Source organism: Polyodon spathula, chromosome 3 (assembly GCF_017654505.1).
Source record: "Polyodon spathula isolate WHYD16114869_AA chromosome 3, ASM1765450v1, whole genome shotgun sequence".
In the NCBI taxonomy this organism is placed as follows: domain Eukaryota; kingdom Metazoa; phylum Chordata; class Actinopteri; order Acipenseriformes; family Polyodontidae; genus Polyodon; species Polyodon spathula.
In genome coordinates this window covers 52,145,839-52,168,051 of record NC_054536.1, presented here as the reverse complement: position 1 = coordinate 52,168,051, position 22,213 = coordinate 52,145,839, and the positions used below count along the sequence as shown (strand labels likewise).

Sequence of the window (22,213 nt, the reverse complement as noted above, 5' to 3'; positions counted from 1 at the left end):
ACAAACAAAAAAAATTTTAAAATAAATTGGGAAAGAAGTCAGTCGTCAGTCGCAGTCGTCGTCGTTGGAGGGGTTGTCGGTCTCGTCCCCGCGACCAAGCAGGTGCGCTGGTTTGGGTCCGACTGCCTGCAGGCTGTTCCGGACAAAAACATCAGACTCGTTTTTGGAGTCTTGGGACGGAGGCCAGGGGGTGGTGCGATCCTGTGTCAAGCGCTACTGGACACAGAATGGCTGATGTCTTTTCCCCGTCAAACAGAAAATCGACAGCCTCATACTCTGCCGGTCCTGAGCGTCCACCCCCTCAGTTGGGGAGGGTTTGTCATCTTACACAGAGAATTGCTCACCAAGTGAAAGAGAGGGAACGGTTTGCCAAACCTGGATCGAGAGGGAGGAACTGCCATCCCAAACAGAAGAAGGTGAGGAACTGCTGTCCTGAATGGAAGAAGGGAAGGAACTGCTGCCACCAGCTCAAGCACCAGAGCCTCACCAGTTCCCAGTGACCGAGGTTGAGCCGCCCCAGTTCCCAGTGACAGAGAGAGAACCGCACCTATCTCTAGAATAGGTGCTAGGGGAAGACTTGCTGCTTCCACCTTCGTCACCAGGAGACTACCCACTGCTCCCGCCTCCGTCGCCAAATGATTACCTGCTACTCCCACATGCCAGCAGGAGACTGCTTGCCGCTCTCACCTCCACCGCACGAGGAAGGACCAGGACGGGATGATAGCAATCCTCAGCAGCCACTGCATAGGCTGCTGAGAGGAGCACGGCGGAACACAACCCAGCCGCAGTGGCCGCAAAGATGGCCAGCACTGCTGCAGCCACGGCCAGTGGCCAACCCCAGCATCACAACTGGTCCTGACTTCATCATGGTCGGGGGATCCCCTCCCACTATTACCTCCTGAGGGTCCACTGCTGCCGTCGCCTCCTGAGGGTCCGCACTTGCATTCGCACCGCCTGGGGCTGCCGAGCCTGCACCGCCTGGGGCTGCCATCGCCTGGGAATACTGAAGCCGCTCTGCTCAGGGATGCCACACCCGTTCCACACAGGGCTGCCTGCTGCTCTGCATCGCCTAGGGTTGCTGCCTGCTGTCCTGCCTCGTCTGGGTTTGTGCCTGCTGTCCTGCCGTATGGATACAGCTTTAATTGAATGTGTCCTCGAAGGTTTAGTCAACCAGACAGAAGAAACAATGATATTGACCTCTGACCTAATATGTCTGCCATATTGAGGTCATGTAACCTCTGAAGTTACAGCTACATAAAGACAGTGCACATTGAATTATTGTCTTAGTGTTTGGTACACAGTTGTATTCTTTGATTTCCTCACTTAAGTTGTCCACAAAAGAATAAGTCCACACTTTTACTGCTGTGTTGATTGAGCCTCAGGCCCGATTAATTATACAGACCATATTTACCATGGGAGGCTGTATGTATAAAGATTGTTTGTGGAACAGTCTTTAGGGATAAAAGTGTAACCCTTTTATTTCATATGTAACTTACTACTGAAACCTGTCAGGTTTCAACATCTGTTGTTGTAATGAGTTGCATAAGAAACGTGGTAAAGCAGGTTGTTGTGAAATGCTGAAATATCACAATTGCTACACAATTGTTATGAGGCACAACACCGTAGATGGAATGCCACTAACCCGACACCGTTATGATATTTTACCACATCATAACATCCTGGAACACCATAATTTGATTATAAAACAGCTTCAGTCATAGTTATTTAACATTCTAAAGTGTAGGTAGTTCTGAAGTGTAGGTAGTTCTGATTCTTAGCATCCTGATAACGTTTTACACTTATAACTTTAAACTCTGTTTCAAAGCTATTTTCAAAATGGCTGCTCTAGTGCACTGGTGTTTGAGTTCTGTCCTCTAAATCAGTGGTCCTCGATCTATAGTCTGCAGGCCACCTGTGGTCCACAAGCTCCTTTCATGTGGTCCATGTGGAAACGTTACATACTTCCAGAAAGGAAGTGGCAGCATAGTTTATTGATCCCATTGCAAACCCAAAATTTGAGACCTTAAAAACTCTACTACAGAAGGAGGAAGAAAATGCATACACAGAGAATATCGACAAGTTAAAGAAAGGTCTAAAGTCTCCATCTATCTATAGTTTTGGAGTGTCTAAAATATTCTTTACTGGAGTTTTTGTGTATTGCACTCACATGCACTCAACACAGCAGCTTGTAAAGTATGGGATAACAAACAACAGGGCGTATATTGTGTTGCATTAACATACTGCTGTAGTTGGGTTGGAGACATGAAGCGAAGTAATACACAAGCCCTGGAGTGTAATCCCACTTATAAAACAGATACAGTAAAAAAATAACAAAAAATAAAAGTGTTTTTGTTATTAAACAGCGCCTATAGAAAGTCTACCCCTCCTTGAACTTTTTTCACATTTTTTTGCATCAATGCCTCAGTTTCATCCATTTAAATGAGGATTTTTTTCCACTTATCTACACACCATACTCTGCGCTGTTAAGGGGAAAAAAGTTTTTGTTGAGAAAAAAATTATATATTAAAAATACAAAACTGAAAGATCATAATTGGACAAGTCTCCACCCCTCTGAGTTAATACTTTTTGGACAGCAATCTTCAAATCATGCCACAAATTTTCAATTGGATTTAGGTCAGGGCCATGACTGGGCCATTCAAGGACATTTACCTTTTTGTTCCTTAGCCACTCCAGTGTAGCTTTGGCTGTAAGCTTTGGGTTGTTGTCATGCTGAAAGGTGAACTTCCATCCCAGTTTCAGCTTTCTTGCAGAGGGCAGCAGGTTTTCCTCAAGGACTTCTCTATACTTTGCTCCATTAATTTTCATTTAAAATAGAGGCCAGATTTGTGGAGTGCTTGGGATATTGTTGTTGCATGCACTCCACTTGGCCATAAATGCCTGTAGCTCTTGCAAAGTTGCCATTGGCCTCTTGGTAGCCTCTCTGATTAGTCTCCTTCTTGCTCAGTCATACAGTTTGGAGGGACGGCCTGATCTAGGCAGGGTCTTGGTGGTGCCACACACCTTCCACTTCTTAATAATCATCAGGAACTGTTGAATTTATCCTGAAATCATGTGAATCACTAAAATTTAACATCGATGGAGGCCTCTTAACTTAGTGTGTTATTTTGAAGCTGATTGGTTACACCTGAGCTAATTTAGAATTGCTATTACAAGGGGGGTGGACACTTATCCAACCAAGCTATTTCAGTTTTTATTTTTAATTAATTTTCTACAAAATTCTAGAATTTTTTTTTTTTCACTTGGAAGTTGTGGGGTAGGATGTGTAAATGAAAAAAAAAACTATTGTAATGCATTTTAATTCTAGGATATAAGGCAACAAAAGGTGAAAATTTTGAAAGGGGTGTAGACTTTCTATAGGCACTGTATATCCTTTCGCTCTGGAGACAAAATAGTTCATCAAACGAGGCTATATATGTTGTAAACATTAAACTGGAGGTTTTCAATGTTTCTATTTATTGTAATTAATAAATTACAATATTTATTGTAATTTGGCAGTTTATGTCAGCACTGTTTACGGAGCGATTGAGACCAACACAGAGACTAACATAACACAAGGGTACTCTTGATCAGCCGAATTATGACAAACTGTTTTTAAGTCGATTACCATTTCTTTGTTTTCATCAAATCAATAAAAACACCAGCTGCCAAGCATTTAAATTTTCTTCGATTTCATTAAGTTGTTGACTTTTTTCTTGTAATTCTAGCCACTTTTCCACTGTCATGCCTCCGAAAAGATCCAATGTGACGAAAGGAATGTCACTCATTTTTAAAAACTTTAAAAGACCTCTCACAGCAATGTGTATATTTATTGTGAGTTGAATATGTCATGTATTGAAAATGTATTAATTGAACTGTGCTTCGTCGAAAATAAGTTCCGCCATGCATTGTACAGTACTATATATAACTGCACGGTTCATATATGCAGTCCAAATATTCAGTTTTATAAATACAGATTATAGCTGGTGATTCGTAGCTCCTACTGTGCTGGTACCTCATGGGAGTATTGTAACTTCACAGATTATTAATTCACGTAAATACATTTCAGCTGTAATCAATTTAAAAATAAAACAATCTGTTTTATTCCCGTCTGTAAATTCATGTTAATGAAAAATAAACTAGAACCATTCTTTAAACTCCAAGTTTAAAATAACTTTGCTCACAGAAACAGTCACACCCATCACATTAAAACAAAGAAAGGTAAGTCTGTGGTTATTATTATGGTGTTTTTTTTTTTTTTTAATGTACTTTATGTACTTTATTTTTCAGTCAACTGTACTGTTTTTGTGTGGTCTGCCGAGATAAAAAAAAAATAATAATAATTCAGGTGGTCCACTGCTCTAAATCACTGCAGGAAAAGCAATTAAAAAAAAAAAAAAAAAAAAACGTAACAAGTGTTGTGGCTTTTCTTTTCCACACCACATCATGGCTTGGCATGTGGGCAATAATCCTTACACTAGCCGTGCACTAGTGCGGCCATTTTGAAAAAAGCTTTGAAAGATACTTTAAAGTTGTAAGTGTAAAAAGTTGTCAGGATGTTAACAATGTAAATAGAAATTACAGGTACTTTATTTAAACATTTGCAGCAACACGTGGGGACGTGTAACGCTGTATTGTTCGGAACCCCGATACTTACTCTTTAAGTTCTTGATAATAATTGTCATTGGTGTATCCTTCCGCTGTTTAAAGCACTGCAGCATGTTCAGGTGAGCTGCTGTGTGTGTGTGTGTGTGTGTAAGGTACTGTGCTATATTCACTATTATACAGACAGTAATGATAACTGTTAATCCCATCTATATTTTATTGGAGAATATAAAACAGTTGCTAAAAATGCAGTTGCTGTAATGTCATTTAAAGAGGACAGGGCATATGTTTGTGTACAGGGAAGAGATAGGCTTTGCATTTTTTCTGCACTGGGTCATTTCCATTGTGGACAAAGGACCGTCTGAATTTAGATGGTTCGCTGCTACTGCAGTAAAGATATGTGAACTGTATTTCTTTGTGACCAGTTTTGGACATTGTTTACTGTGTTTCAAGCCCAGCTTTGGTGAGAAAATGAACAGCAGTAGATTTTATTGAGTGATTTGCTCTGCTTCAATGTCATTAATAGAACCAATGTAATTTATACCCATTTGCTCCAGGTTGGTTTTCAATGCTGTATTTTTGTAGCGAAAATGCAGGTTAGATTGGATTAATAAAGTCCTCATACATCAATCTACGATTTCTTGTTTGTTTGTTTCAGTGTGAGAGTTATGTTTTTTTTTTTTTTTTTTTTCCGTTGAATGTTAGTATTGCATATATTTTCCCTGGCTCATCTGTTTTTATTGAAAATGCTTAAATATAAGGGGAAGGGTTCGTGGAGTCCCGTTTTCTTCAATTTCCTGGTGTTCTTTTTGTTTTTGTTTACTCATTTTAGCAGCTTGACTTATTAACATACATTATGTAACATGTAAAGTGCTATTCCAGTTCTATTCTAGGATTCTTTCATTAATGTTCCACTCCAGGGGTTGTTCAGTGAACATTAACCAAATAGGCAGGGCAACAGTAATATGAGTGCTGCAACTTATGCAGATTTGTATTCAAATAAAAGGAGCTTGTAAAGGTTTTCACAATGAGCTACATTCCGTCTAAGACTTTCATTTAGTTAGCCACTGTGGCTAAAGCAATTTAACATTTTTAGGTTTTTTACTTCAATGTGTTACATGTTCCTGTTTGTTTTTACAACTGCTTATGTAAGGTATGTTTATTGTTTAATTGTTTTAGTTTTTTATATTGTGACCTCTTTTCTAAACTTTTAGCACTAGAAGGACCGGAGATATACTCACACCTAGAAGCCCTGCAGCAGTCTTTCTGACGGCTGTATTCAAAACACGAAAGGAGAAACAGTGTTTTTTTTTTGAGTACGCCACAAACATCTGAACAATTGAAGCATGCATATATATATATATATATATTATATATATATATATATATATTATATATATATATATATATATATATAATATATATACGTCGGTTTAAAACATACACATTTATTAAACTGAAACGATAGCAATCAGTTTATTATCAGATGAGCAAAAGCAACTGAACAACGTAGATAAATAAACTTAGAAAAAAAACATTTTACAGAAGCGCACAGCACAAGAAATTATAAAAAAATTATCATTTCGACAAAAGGATATTCCTTCACCTTGAAGGCTGATGTAATATATCTCCTTTATTTCTGTACTCCCATGTTTCTTGCGTTGTGAGAATATTTAACACGTACGGACAGAAAGGTACATGGACGCGCAGCCCCATATGTGTTACAGGACTGGAGAAAATTACATTTCAAAACCGCCAAAATGATCGCTGCAGGGCTTCTAGTGTTAAATTGCATTCTGTGCCTGTTACCTTCGTCTCCAATCCCGTTCGTCACTCACCGAACACACAACCATGAGTGAGTGAAAACATCCTGCTTCTATGCAGCTGTACCGAGTCTCAATTGCTAATCAATCATTCAGCTGGAGTCTCGGTGCAACTGCACATGAATTAATAAAGTGCAATTCCCCGTGCTCGCATATTATTACATTTTACCTGCATGTAAAGTGCTGTGCAATCCTTGTGCCTAAATACAAATATACATTTTAAACCACTCGTGTTACACTGACCCATTTATATCCTGTGTACCAATGACTATACACCAACAATAACACACTACACATAACATACAACACAGAAATACACAGGGGAGGGGAAACATTGCCACATAACCCCCCCCCCCCCCCCCCCCCCCCCCCCCTTTGTGCGTAGCACACATGGCCTCAATGGCCACCTCCCCCCTTAAAGTCCCCAAAGTCTCGCTCGGGGTCCTGGGCCAAGAACAGGGAAAGGGGTTCATGGGCAGCAATGTTGCCAGTAGCCAGGCTGCTACTGGCCATGCTGTCAGCAGACGTGCTGACAGTGGGGTGAATCTCTCCTCCCGCTGTACCACTGGCATCGGAAATGCTGCCAATGGTGCGGCTGTCAGCAGACGTGCTGACAGCTCCCAGACTGACTCCTTCAGCTGGGGAAATTACAGCAGTGGAAAAGCTGCTGGGGTTGGTGGTCTCCAGACCTCCCCCGAGATCACCGGCAGCGAAACTGCTGCGGGGGGAGGTGGTCTCCTGACCTCTCCCCCTTCTTCATAGCCGACAGCTCCCTCTGGGGGGACACCAGCCCCCAGAACTCCTGCAGAAAAATTGTTGCGGGGGGGTTGGTGGGGTGGTGGTCTCCTAAACCCTCCCCCCTTCATAGCTGGCTGCTCTCTCTGGTGGGGCTCCGGCCACACTAACCCCTGTGGCCTAGCAGAGCTGACGGCGACCCCTGGCGAAGCAGTTCCGACGACCCCAGACAAAGGCAGCAGCGGACCCTCGGGAGGCGAACTCGGGAGGGGAGCCCCTGGCCATAGAGACGGCAGTGGGAGTTCCGCTTCTCCCTTGTACCCTGCAACTGGTGGTGATGCCAGGCAGGCATCCTTGGGCAAAGCGAGGCAGGCATCCTTGGGCGATGTGAGGCAAACATCCCCGAGTGATGATGTGCGGGGAGTCAGGACAAGCTGGGGTGTGGGTTTTGGCCCTCTTCTTGGCCACTGCGGCCGGGTGGTTCTTCCCCGTGCTTCCCTCAGCTGCCTATAGATGGGCTGCTGAGGACCACCAGCATCTAGTCCTGGTCCTTCTGGTGAAGGGAGAGGCAGCTCCTACTCCTCTCCCTCTGATGGTGATGGAGGCAGAGGCAGCTCCAACTCCTCTCCTCATGATGGTGGGGGAAGTGATACCAGCAGGCATTCATCCTCTACTGGTGGAAAGCAACCCAGCAGACATTCACCATCTGCTGGTGGAAAGGGACCCAGCAGGCATTCACCCTCTGCTGGTGGATGGGGACCCAGCAGGCATTCACCCTCTGCTGGTGGGGGTGGCGGAGACAGGGCCAGCTCCTGCTGCTCTGCTCCTGCCGGTGGAGGTGACGGAGGCAGAGGCAGCTCCTACTGCTCTCCTCCTGCTGGTGGAGATGGCGGAGACAGAGGCAGCTCCTGCTGCTCTGCTCCTGCTGGTGGAGGTGGCGGTGGTAGAGGCAGCTCCTGCTGCTCTGCTCCTGGCGGTGGAGGTGGCGAAGGCGTGTAGATTCCTGGTGATGGAGGTGGGAGCAGCGTGTAGTCTGCTCTTGTTACAGGGGACTGGTGCGGCTCTCCCTCACTTGCAGGGGACTGGTGCGGCTCTCCCTCACTTGCAGGGGACTGCTGCGGCTCTCCCTCACTTGCAGGGGGCGAAACCAGCAGGCATTCTTCCTCTGCTGGTGGAGATAGGGACAGCAGGCATTCTTCCTCTGCTGGCTGAGGTGGGAACAGCAGGAATTCTTCCTCTGCTGGTGGAGGTGGAAACAGTAGTCTCTCGGGCTTTGGATTCCCATGGTCCCCCCTTCTGGGCGTTGGATGCTCACAGTCTCCCAGTTCGGGCGCCGTACTCACACGGTCCCCCCATCTGAGCATTGGATGCTCATGTTCCCCCTGCCTGGGCGCTGGACGCACAGGTTCCTCCCACTCAGGCATTACTTCTGCCTCTGCATATTGCGTGGGGCAGATGGCCAACGTGTGCCCATACGCCCCACAGCCAGGGCACAACTCCGCCGCGAGGTTCTTTAAAAAAACCTCCCAACTGTCATCCCTGACCTCCTGCTGTTGCTGCAGTTACTGCTGCAGCTTTCTTCTCCCACTCCTCCTCACCTTCCTCTCCTGGGCCGGTTCCTCCTTCTCTTCTTCATAGTGGTGGAAGGGACAGTTGCGAACAGATGGTCCTGGTCACAGAGGGGGCACCCTGGTGATAGCTTCTTATATCGCTGTGGATGTCTGGCCACTAGGAGACACTCCTCCTCCTGACCCTCTTGATGCGGGCTCTACCGTGTGGTCGATGACCTTGACTTTCGTTAGTGCCCTACCACACGGTAGAGCCCGCATCGACGGGTTCTATCGCTTAAATATATCATAGTGAGACAAATCCTTCTTTTTAAAATTATGTTTTTTTTTTTTAAGAAAGTATTCCTCTTTCGAATCCACTCTTACCAATTTCCAAAATATATTTCATCACATTTTAAAGAGATAACAAGGGGGGGGGGGGTGGGGGGGGGGGGGGGGGGGGGGGGGGGGGGGGGGGGGGGGGGGGGGAAGTACCTGTGCTCTTAGCTGTGATCTTTTGAAGCTGTGTGTTTCTGGCTTGCCGTCTGTGAAAATGTTCTTTTGGGACCAGAGGGTATGTTTGAAACCATGACTGCTTCACCTCCCTGTGTCTATCACGGTCATTTTTTAATTGTGTGTACATGGTTGGTATTAGTTGGGCTACATCTTTCAAAACATGATCCTGATAATTTGTCTATATAATTTAATTTTCAAAACATGTCAATAATTGCCATGGTTTTTTTTTTTTTTTTGGTTTTTTAAATTTTACAAGCACCGCTGTCCACTGACTGTTTCTAATTAGAACCTCTCTCCTCCCTCCAAACACAACGTTTGTGGCATACATTTTACATGAAGAAGCTAAAGGGCTTTTATTGAACGAAATGAAATAAAACTAAACATGTTGTATTGGTTCATCTACCAGCACATGTTGAAAGTAAACGTGCTGGCAATCATACACAAGTAAATTTTCAAAGCCTTCAGCACCGTGGTGAACTTGGTGAAACGTAGTTGAGCCACAAGGGAAAAGTTTCGACTGTGGTGATGTCGCGAGTGGCTAGCAGGAACGTAGAATGAGCCTTTTTTCACCAGAATACATAACATAAAAGAGACAAAGTATGTCACAGTTTTATGTAAGTGACTGTGCAAAGCTACAAATTATAAGTATGTTGCTTTAGTACTGAAAGAGCAAGAACTTCAGCTGTGGCCTTATAGCATGCTGCTTAGGCACCATCAGCTACTCTTTACATAGACAGCAAATTAGTCTGTTTGTAGCTACTATAATGTTAAAAACTGGTGGCTCTGCAATGCTAAGTGCTTTGTTCCTGAAATTTTATCTATAAATGTTGTCATTCTTAAACTCATTATTAAGCTTAAAAGCTCTTTGAAATACATACACAGTACTGCTTGAGTGCAAAATAAGTTTAGTGAAATGATTGTATTGGGATTTCAGATTGAGATTTTAATTGCCTTTAAATTAAATTAACAGACAATAAGTTTAGTGCAGATATCATCTTACCACTGCACCATGACTCAATTTGACCTGATCCACCCTCACGCCAAGCTGATGCGCTAGCTTACCTCTTCAGGCTCCTCAGTGCAAATGAATGATCACCGCTGTTTCATTGCCGGCTCTAAACACAGCCCAAATCACAGCCCACAACTCCAAGTAAACACACTCACCTGCTGCTTCTACTTCCCATGAAACAGTCTGCTCCTGTTCAGCAAAGACCCATCACCACACGTCTCCATCTACCTCCTGCTGCAGTTCGAGGCTCGTCTTGCAAAAGCAACCAAAAAAGTTGTACTTTTGCAATTCCTTGTCAATGTATTTTGTTTTATCCTCAGAATGCAACCATATCTGTCATCTAAGCATTTGGTATGCCATCAGTACAGTTACAATTGTCCAATACTAATTAGTAAAGTGGTATTCAAACTATTTCTTTTGAAAAGAAAATATGCTGGGTTTCATTTTATAATATTTGTATTATAATATATTATGGTATATATATATATATATATATATATATATATATATATATATCTATATATATATATATTATATATATATATAACACTGTGTGTGTTAAAGCATATGTTTCAATAGTTAAAACAGGAGAAGTATGCAAGGTAGTGATAATCTATTATAAAAATAAAACAGATAAATGAATGCACCTCAAGATTTTATTTTGTCTATTATTCATACTGATAAAACAAAGAAGACGTTACTTGATCATGGTAATGTTATAGCTAGCTATTTGCTCCTTTTTATTTTTTTTTTTTTTTTTTTTTTTTTGTAGTCACAATTTTGATAATTATCTACCTATTATGTGTTAATTTTTAGCTTGGGTGAAACCAGGGCTAACATTATAACATTACAAAATAATCTAAATTAAGATTATTAGATTAAAGTAGCATTTTTAGACACTGAATAAATTTAACATCCAGGTAATTGCCTGTTATATTATAAAACCCTTGTATTTTTAACAGTTATGTAATTTTTCCTTTGGGCAGCATAATAAACGTCATACCTTTAAATTGTTTCCACGGTGTTCTGTACTGTAGGTATTTGTACTCCACTATCCAATACAATTTGTATTGTAGGCCTCGCACGTATTTAAATGAGGGCGATACAAACCTCACTCATTTGGCATTTTTTTAAACTGTCGTGGAAATTCTGGTGAGGTGGTAAATAAGTTCAAAGTATTTTTGTTATTTGTAGTGAACACAAACATCTGATTTTTGTATCAGAATACATGTCAAAAAATATGTTTGAATATTTGTATATTTGTTCCAGCAGTAGAAATCAGAGAAAGGAATTCCACATAATTAACTCTGTTGAGGAATTGGTGCCTTCATCATGCCCTCTGAATTCCAGTTCTTGCTTGCCAAGGTTAACAACAGAATAAATCAAGCTTTCATGAATCTCACAATGATTTCTTACTTGCTCATTGTGATGTATTGTATCCTTACACTTCTGCTCATCCAGTTGAACATCAATCCAGGTTTGTCCAAACGTTTTGAGCGTTACAGTGGCTCACAAGGATTTTGGGAATGCTCACGTTTTCGTGCTGACTTTGTTAGACTTCTTAGATTGCTGCAGCCAGTTCTGTTCCATGTCACCTCCTGTACTGAACCAGAGACAGTTCCAGCACTATCCTTAGTCCAACTATGTCAAATGCATCAATCTATAGGATTAAATGTATGAATCAGGCTCAATTTACGTATTCATTTATTTCAGTTTTAGAGCCAATTTAAAAACCTGTCCTGTCTCAAATGTGCACCGTTTGCCTCTTTAAATTTTAGAAACTTTCCTTTTTTTATTTGGCGGTTGGAATTTTAGAAAAAAACTTGGGCAAGTCAAGGTAAACGTGTACAATGCGGGAGGCAGAACGAAATTCAAATGTGGATGTGGATGAAGTCCATAGTGCTTGTTTCTCTCACTACAAAAAAAAAAAAAAAAGAAGTGAAGGACAGAAAAGTTATTCCCTTTTTTTGTTAAACTACATTGTTTTGTTCTATGCTACTGCTGGTCTGTAGAAGGAATCTACAAAAGGTTTGGAAAAAAAACAAACATGATTTTTATTTTCAGATATATATATATATATATATAATTCTGCTGCTATTGTTTATCTATGCTGCTGGACTTTCTGGTAAACTAACAAAACCACTGATCCATTAACCTCAGTGGATGTTATATTATACACTTGCTAATGCTTTTGTACTTTATTGCCTGGGATTGAAGCTTTTTTTAATGTCTTGTGATCCATATTGCGTCATTTTGTGTTCTATGTTCCCACGTATATTTGAATGCTAATTAAAATGATCATTAACAACAGTGAGATTTAATTATTATCACTCGCATGTGATTTCTGTCATATGTTACAAGGCAGTAAAGGCATACACAGTTTAACAAGCCTCCTGCCCAGCTATGATCAGCAAAGAAAAAAGCCTACATAAAGTGCACAGATACGTTATCTAATTAAATTCTAAGACATCTCTCATTATTATTGATTGCAGCTGAAAAATGCTTAATTTGAAAATAAAGTAAAAGTTAGGAAATATCATCTTGGAATTTCCAGGTTCTTAACAGGTTCCTACGATGTTGTGTACGGTGCACTTACATATTTCAGACTTTGTATTAGCCTTATACCAGGTTTGTTTGAATTATTTTTTGTGCAAAGTCTATGGCCAAACATGTATTTAAGAAAAATATAACCTTGCTCAGTTCTTCTCAGTGCTGTGAAAGAGAGGGCTGGAAATGTCCGCTCCACGCTCCGCTCCAGCAACTACCGCGCTCTGCTCCCCTGCTCCATGTACAATGGGCTCGCTCTGCTCCCCAATCCTCTGATACCAAACGCAGGGCCTGATTAACCAATATGCCAATAACACCATTCTCCCATTTGATAGGAGACTGTGTGGTCCAGTGGTTAAAGAAACAGGCTTGTAACCAGGAGGTTCAAATCCCAGCTAACCCCTGACTCATTGTGTGACCCTGAGCAAGTCACTTAAACTCCTTGTGCTCTGTCTTTTGGGTGAGACGTTGTGGTAAGTGACTCTGCAGCTGATGCATAGTTCACACACTCTAGTCTCGTATCTTGTAAAGCACTTTGTCCACTATAAAAGGAGCTATATAAAGATTATTATAATATGCATAGGGCCCCAAAAATATGAGTTAGCATACGGACCCCCATCCTTTAATCCTGCCATTGTTTGACTTTTTTTTTTTTAATTTGTAAAAAGCAATTAAAAGCAATTCTAAATATTACTTCAAATTTCTCTATATAATTCTCGATAACAGCAATATCGCACAACATTAAGATATTCTTACATCGCTTACCCTAGCATATGTACAGTCAAAAGTCAAAAGTTTACATACCCCAATGGAAACATATAATTTCTCGAAATTTCTCGAAAACAAATAATTACAGGAAAAAAACTTTTGTAGCAAAAGTTTAGCTTTTGTGGATGAGGAAAAAAGTTACAAGAAATAGATTTCTACAATTATCAGTTACAAGAAATTGATTTCTACAATTATCTGTTTCAGCAATTTTTTTTTTTTTTTGCAAAACTCAAAAGTATTCATACCATCAGCCAGGGCACTTGGTTTTTTAAAGGTGACATCACATATACTTATAAGGTCATGTCCATCCGTCCTACTCGGTGGCATCTCTGGGGAATTCAGTGGAACAGCACATTTAACTTTGTAGTTCGGCTGACATTTGGCTGCTACAGCAGTCCAAAAATATTCAACACCTTATCTGAAAGCCCTGTGCTGGATTCTCCTGAACATTCACAAGTTACCATTAGTACTCCACCTGCTGGATGATTACCTACTCCTCGATTTCCCCTTTGCACTTCCATCCCAGGGCTTCGCCACCATAAAATCTGTTCCATTCAAAGCAGTGTCTGTTGATTCGGTCGTCATGGACTCCCATCTCCAAATTCTAAATAGGAAAAACCCAATTAGCCTTTTTATCTTTATTTGGCCATCAGGCTAATACCCTAAGTCCAAGCTTTCATATCAGTCTCTCCAATTGTGTTAGAAAACTGCACCATTGCCTGAACATACCCAGCTCAGCATGTGCTGACTTTAATGGGATGGGACTGTGCTAAATAAATGTGTTTGGAAATTGTGTCTAGGTTTGCTAATTACAGGTAATACATTATATGTAGAAATGCATTGCCTAATGCGTGCATCACTTAGTTTAAAGGTATTAAAGACAGTTATTATGACAGTCTCGCAAGATGAAAAGCTGACCATGGCTGCCACTGTAATTACATCCAGCTACATAAAACCAACTCACTCTTAGGGCCAGGGGCTGCCATCTCAAAATACATCTCAGTGCAACAATCTTCCCTCAGAATCGAAGGAGCTACAGACAGTGTCAGAGTTTCACCTCAACTGAGGGCAGTCCCATCAGGACAGAAGGTGAAATTCTCAACCACATAAATTCTACCCACTTTTACCTTAGAATAGGGGCTTCATTCTGTAGTGGCTCTTGGCAGTACAAAATGCAAGATCCTGAGTCAAAACTGCCTAAATCACTCCTCCAGTCCAAACTGTCAAATACATTCAGTCCACAATACCTATGTGGGTTTATAATGTGTGATATAAAGTAGGCTTTAAAAGTTAATCAGTGCAATATATAAATTGTCTTTCCATGAAAGGGAACCATTAGGGTTAGTAAAATTCTGCAATTGATCATTACTAGTAACAGTTATAGTTTACAAGTAATAGGTATAGTTACGCTGTACCATTTTTTGTTTAAAGGAATATAGGACACTTGAAAGTCTTGCATTTGTAAATGCTTGTGGACTGTTGTTTTCGTGCACTGTTTATCATGTGGGTTAATTAAAATACATCTTTCATTTTACTTTGTTTATTAAATACTTGATATAATTAGCAACTGAAGCCATTTAGATTTTTTTTTTTCACTGTTTTATATAATACATTCCAACCAAGTGTGAAATTACAATTTCTCCCTACAGCAGTTGGGATTAGTTTGGCACTTTTGTATTTAATCATTAAACGACATTCTGTACTATACCCCTGCTGATATTTCAGACATGCAGCAAATATAGCTGATAACATTCATACAGCTGCACTTTTGAAATGTGCTTAACACAATATGTGCAATTTTTTAATATTTACATGGAAAAAGTAAATATACAGGGCTATGTTTGTGTCATTAATTCCAAACATATAAGTGGATCTCATCTCAGTGTATCTGTTTGTCCGGCTGTTAGCTTTGTTTTTAATATCAACATCGTCTGCAGGCAGGGGAGCAACTTGATATACAGTAATATATGCACAAAAATGTAAAATCATTTTTATGAATATATACACAGTTATAGCTCTAAAGATGGCCTGTGGATAAATAATTAAAATTGGGCCCTTTGTGCACCAAGGTTGTGAAAAACAAGCATTTAGCAGTAAATGTGAGTCTAGCTAGTGTATTTCTGTTTGATAAACACAACTGCCCTATTTTAATGATTTAAATGAAGGTGGTGTTTAGATCTGTCACCCTTTAAATCTATTGAATAGAACCCAGTATCATTTTGTTTTTTGTGTTTAAATGTTATCATCTTTATTGGGTGACTCCCTTTATAATAGTTTCTTTGAAAAAAAAAAACCCTGCCTGCTGTTATATTGCACCATAGCACAAAGAAAGACATTTAAAAACAAACCCCTCCTAGATTCTGACTATGAGTCTATGAGTCATGGCAGTTGTTCAAATGGACAGTTCTCTAAGGGTACTCATGACTGTCTATGCTTGAAAGTATACTATTGTATCCCTTTGTCATATCAAATAAACAGTATGTAGGTCAATGCATCAGTACAAGCTTTCCTGTGAGGTTGGTTGCACTAATATTGAGATTATTCTCTATTGCAGTTGTGCTTGCTGGCTGGCCTGTGTTCGTTTGCTTCCTGTATCTTTTTTTTTTTCATGTAATAAACTCCACCTGATTCTATACCATACTTTATATGTTTTTTTTTTTTGTTATTTTCAGATCATCATTCCTGGAGAAAAGAACTACTCAGAGGGATCTGACTGCCCTGAACCAAATATGCTTACATTAGAAAACTAAAGTGGGTGAGTAAAAGAGAGCAGTTCAGTCAAGTAAACTCTGAACCATCAATCAAGAAAGTAATGCTATTTCCTTTTACCAGTCCAAGCCGTTTAAAACAGTGCAGCAGTTTTTAAACATTAAGGTTTGACAGCCTCAGGCCCCCATATATAAAAATTGACTATATACCAATTAGATTTAAGCCATACCCTGCAGTAAAAAACACTAGAGTGGAGCTGTTCATTTCAAGGCTTTTGAGCAGTCTTGTTGAGCTCCGCAATAGGCCTCTTTTGAAGAATCACATTTAACGGTTTTAGTTTGAAAAGACTTCAAGAGAAATCTGTAGTCTTAGGTAGACGCAAGTACAGTCAAAATTCAGCATATTGATGTTGTATTTAAACATGGAAATTGTTTAATGTGCAAAAACACTGCTGAAGCATTGTCTTAATTTAGATGCGCCAAAAATTAGCGGCATTTTCTGAAAACGTACAAAATGGGAGTTGTGGGCAGTGAATTATTTCTTTAATCTAAAATGATGACACTTTCATAGAGTCTGAAATATTCACATGCCTTCCAGAAATAGTACTACAGCCACCAGAAATAACACACCAAAATATGTCACTTTTGTTTGAGGAAAAAGATCATGTTAGCACACATTTCATTCATACAGGGCACTGGGGAGTAAAGCATTTAAAAGGCAATGAAGAGTCAAGCTCCGGTTATTTTTCTCAGTGTATCTGTTTCAAACTTTTCATGGGCCTATCAGGTTCCTTTCTGATGAAACGTGTCTATCACTAAAACATAATAATATATATCATGGGTGATAATTTGGCAAATGGTATTCAGTAAACCATTAAATATAAAGGTGAATTATTGTTCAATGGCAGAAAATTGTGTTTTTATTTATTATACTGTATTCCTCCAGTATGCAAATATAGGCACAATTCAGTCAAATACATACAATAATATTAGAGTATGTCTAAAATCTATACTGTACAAATATCAGTGAGCTCTTTTAAGTCAACTAAGTTCAGTTAATAAAGAAAGGTAACAAATTATTATTAGGTTATTAGATTATTATTATTTTTTATTATGAATTTATGAATTTGTTTAGTCACATTCTCATCTCCAATAGAAGAACTAGAGCAAGGGGCTCCCGAGTGACACATCCAACAAAGGCTTTCAAAGTGTCCTATAGCCTGGGGATCGCAGGTTCGAGCCCAGGCTATGTCACAGCTGACCGTAACCAGGAGTTTCTAGGGGGCAGCACACAATTGGCTGAGCGTTGTCGAGGTAGGGAGGGCTTAGGTCGGCAGGGGAATCCATGGCTAACCACGCAGCAGCAACCCCTGCAGCCGATAGGGTGCCTGTGGTTCTGCAGTGGAGCCTCCAGATCTGTGTTCTCCTATAGGTCTGCTGGTCTCACTGTCGATCCGCAGCGTGGAAAATGATGGATTGGCAGGAGCGCGTTCCGGAGGAACGAGCGGTGAGCCGAGGATACAGTTAATATTTGGGCATACCAAATTGGAGAGAAAAACCGGGGTAAAAAAAATTGGAGACAACTACATTTTAAAAATTAATAAATAAATAAAAGTGCTAGAGCATCTAAAGAAAAAAATAAAGGACCAATAAAAGCGTTAAAGTGGAAATAATGAGTATTGCAAGGACGTTCTGTTATAATTTCATTAGTGTGATTTCCATTACATGAAAGTAGATGTTAAACTGTATGCTGATTTGAACTCGGCTCTCGCCAAGATAAGCACCAACTAAGACATAGCTTTACAGTAAACTAATGAGATCCATCTGCATCTCCATCCATTTGCGTTGCTTTCCATCTGATGATGTAGATATCCTTCAGTTGGTGTTGATTGCTGAAGTGTAATGCTGGCTCCAGGGATCAGCTTATTTTGCCTCCCCAGCGCATCAGCACACACAACAGCTGCGATGCTGGCTCCGGGGATCAACCCAGTGAGGTCACCCCAGCGCATCAGCATGACATACATTACCCATACAGTTTCTGCAAGTGCATTCTTGGCTACAAAAGACAAGCATAACTCTTCCCCTGGAAGTCGTGCTACGAGTATCTCTGATGCTAGAAGTGTTGTATGTTCATAAAGCTGCTAGATGTAGTTTTGTTCTCTGGGGAGATTCAGGGAGAGTCAGCCCTGTCAGCTTGTGGAACTCCTGTTTGCAATTTTCTTCTGTGCCAGTAGCAGCAATTTTATATGGTTCAAAACATTTTATAATATTTTGCCTATAGCAGATGTTGTGCTCTTGATTTGTTGAGTTACTAAGTAGAAAGTGTTCATTTGCAGGTAATAGTAAACTTTTCAATCTTTAACCAGCATCAGCAAGACCGCTTACTGCACTGTGAAAATAAATGGTTAGATGGTAAGGCTATAGACAACATGTCCTCCTAGGTGTGTTTCCTCCAGTCATGACAATGTGCCAGACCATTAAAAGACAATTCTGAAAGCAAGCTGATGTCCTTCATAATGAAAACAACTAAACGATGATTTGAACTAAAGCATTTCCTTTAGAAGTAATATAATTATGTATGTATATAGAACAAGCTCATCAATGGTGCTTTAGATACCTGGCCCTAACAAAACTTCAAAAGTATTTGATCCAGAAAAACAATGGCTAGGCCATATTGTCTGTCAGTAAAATCAGCATCAATTTCTAAGGACACAGTTAATTACACACATTATTGTAGTATGGAGGTATCTAACAGTGCCAAGAAATTTAATTTAGATTGTGTCTTATTTCAATGGCAGGCCATGTTTTCTCTACATCGATCAATAAAGCAATTTGTGTTTTGCCTATTTCTCATGAGGGTTGCAATTTAGACTGCTCAAGGAGCTTATTAATCAGTATATGACCTCAGCATGATACACAGCATCCTATAAAACGTGTTGGACCGCTGCTGTTGTTTTATGGTTTACCCTGCTTGCTTACTCTATCTTGGTATACCGACTAATCATCCCGTCCTGAAAAATAGGCAAAAGATTTTAATAAGAAAAATGCAGTGGCACCTGTAAAGGGTGCTTTTTTTAATTTATTCATCGCCAATGGTTTTTTACCCTGGTTTTCTCACCAATTTGGAATGCCCAATTATTATTTGTATCCCGGTTCACCGCTGCAACCCCTTCCACAGCGAGGTCATCAGACCTATAGTGCCAAAGGACAACAGTAGGTCTTAATGGCTCCACTGCAGAACTGCAGGCACCCTATTGACCACAGGGGTCGCTGGTGCGCGGTGAACTGTGGATTCCCCTGCCGACCTAAGCCCTCTTTACCCAGACGCCTCTCGGCCAATTGTACGCTGCCCTCTAGAAACCACCAGTCACGGTCAGCAGTGACATAGCCTGCATTCAAACCTGTGATCTCCAGGCTATAGGGTGCATCCTGCACTCCATGCTGAGCGCCTTTATTGGGTGTGCCATTCAGGAGCCCCAAAGTAATGCCTTGAATCATACTTGATATTACAGGCATATCTGCTGTTTAAGTGTTGATTGAATAATGATTCCCTACAGTAATTTAAATGGATTTAGAAATCGGTCTAAATTATTCATGCACATTTACAAGTGAGACTAATTACAAGAGGTCAGAGTGAAATATGCTGACAGAGTTATACATATCAGAAATCACAATCCTTGGGAATTCTCAAATCTGTAAACTACTCAGTTTTATGAGTCAGGATTGTAGGAATACTAATACATATTTTAAGGTGCTTTCACACAGAGCAGTTATGATGGTTCAGAACCGCCGCTGAATCAGCTTATAGGTCTGTGTGAATTCCTATACCACCACAGAACTGTCATATTTTATGCCGTCCTCGCGAGGTGGTTCAGAGACTGCCACTGAAGCGCTATAGTGGGTGTGCTTTTAAAGTCATCATGCTACGTCACTATAGCATAGGTAGGTAAGGTGCGTGAATGTAGTGCTTAATGCATGCTGGGGCACAGCCCTGGAACCTCTGGGCGTGCAGAGTTATAACACCGGTCCCTCTAGTTCTCATAAAAGGCTTTCTTTTTAAAATCTCAACACAGTTATATTAAGTCTGCATGTTCTTGCATGCTCTAAAGAGAGACAGTCCGCTGCCACGTTCGTAGCCTACTTTAAATGACTTTACGATTTCAGCTTGAGTGCCTTTAAGTAAAGGCTGGCTGCAACTGTATTGTCGTTTTTTCCACACAAATAAGCTTACTTGATTTGAAAAACGACACAAGCAACTTCTGACACTACTTTGATTAAAGGAGTACTACACAACAGAATATAAAATCTGAACATTAATTTCAACAAAGAACAACTTTTTAATGAAAAAAATATTGTTGCCTACTTCAATAGGAACATGAGTCTGCTATATTAAACCAAAACAATAAAAATAATAACGATCTGGTTCTCTTGTCTTTTTCAATGAATATAGTTTAATTAATAGAGAATTAAAACATAATAAGTTAACAACTACATAGCCTAAGTTTAATTAATTGTTTTTGTAATCAACCAGCAGCTTCTGTTGCATACACATCGCTGATATTGATAATACATAGTGCAGACCATGGGTCAAACCAATGTTTGTGTTGGGGTGCATTTTTATTTTTTCATCAATGTCGTCCTTCTGGAGTGCCTCTGACTGCCTTTTAATGTGTTTGTTTTTTTAAACCATTTAAATGTAAAACCATAACAATTTATTTTTATTTTATTTGTCCTGCGGTTGCCTGTAATTTATTTCTCTGCACGTACTACTACTTTGTATATGATGTAGAATACGTGAATGTAAACATCTAACACTAGTACGTACAATGCTCTTTCAAATAAACATGTTATGATTTTGAATATGCACTTCATACGGTTGGTTTTATTGCCATTTCTTGCGCCCCAGCACCGCTTTCTTTACAAATTAAGCAGTGCGTGCATGTGTTGTCAGTGTTTCAGATTGCATGAGAACAGTCTGTTGTTGCCATGAGAACAATCTGTTGATGGACGGGTTTGAAAGTTGTACTCACGTGATCTCTTTGGCTGTGTGAAAGGGTTGTGATGGTATTACACTGGCATACATTACGCAATTTCATGCTGTGAAAGGGTATTTTACACAATCGTTAAAACATTTCAGAGACGGCACAGTAGCTGCATTTCTGTATGAAGATGGTGTTGGAGATCAAGTTAGATTAGGAGGCTAACCATATCCCAGAAGACAATCCTTCATAATATAAATAGAGCATTTGAAATGTAGGATTTAGATAAATTTATTTAGATAAACAGTAACGTAACAGACAATATTTGGCAGTTAAACTAATTCTGGAGATTCAAAATCAGGAGGGATTAGCAGTTTCAACAGATTGGGGCTGCAAACAATTGCAAACTATAGAAAGCAGGATTTCCAACACGTAAACTGTAAAATAAAACTGCCAGTTCTGAACAAACTGCAGATCTGATAAAACAGATAAAGTGTGTGGTGACTGGGAAGGGGCAATGTAGCAAATCCTTACAATTGAAACTAAATTGAAGATTGAGGGCCGAAGGAAGTGAATCAAATTGTAGGGGCCCAAGTTGCAAAGCTTCAACTCATGAGTTATTTAAAGTTTTTCAAAGCCTATGGTCCTCATTTTGAAGAACACCGGGTGTGTCTTTGGATTTAAAGTCACTAGTCTGCGGTGCCTAGTTTGATTCTAGTGGACAAAAGAGAGGTTTAGTTGCTGTGTTGGCAAAATGTGTGTATTTTTTCAGCTTGTTCAGAAGAGATTGTTTATTCCTGCAAACACACTAAATAATAATAAACAGCAAGCAACTCAATGGAAAGACTAGAGAAGGAACATGTAAGTCCTTTAAGAGTAAGTGGTTTGATGTGGCAGAAAGAAGTTACAGTGCTGCTGTGGTTCGTGCTATACATAAAACTATATGTCTTCCTTCATCAACCCTTGTAGAAACAACACC

General features: G+C 40.2%; 1 protein-coding gene across 2 annotated transcripts in view; it reads left to right on the top strand.

The window, feature by feature from the left end:
* LOC121313163 (disks large-associated protein 1-like) overlaps positions 1-22,213 on the top strand; it is a 280,148-nt gene that overhangs the window by 122,680 nt on the left and 135,255 nt on the right. For both annotated transcript variants that reach the window (XM_041245404.1, XM_041245403.1), the window contains exon 3: positions 16,220-16,302. The gene's annotated coding sequence lies outside the window, so the exon portion shown is untranslated. The remainder of the gene's footprint in view (positions 1-16,219; positions 16,303-22,213) is intronic.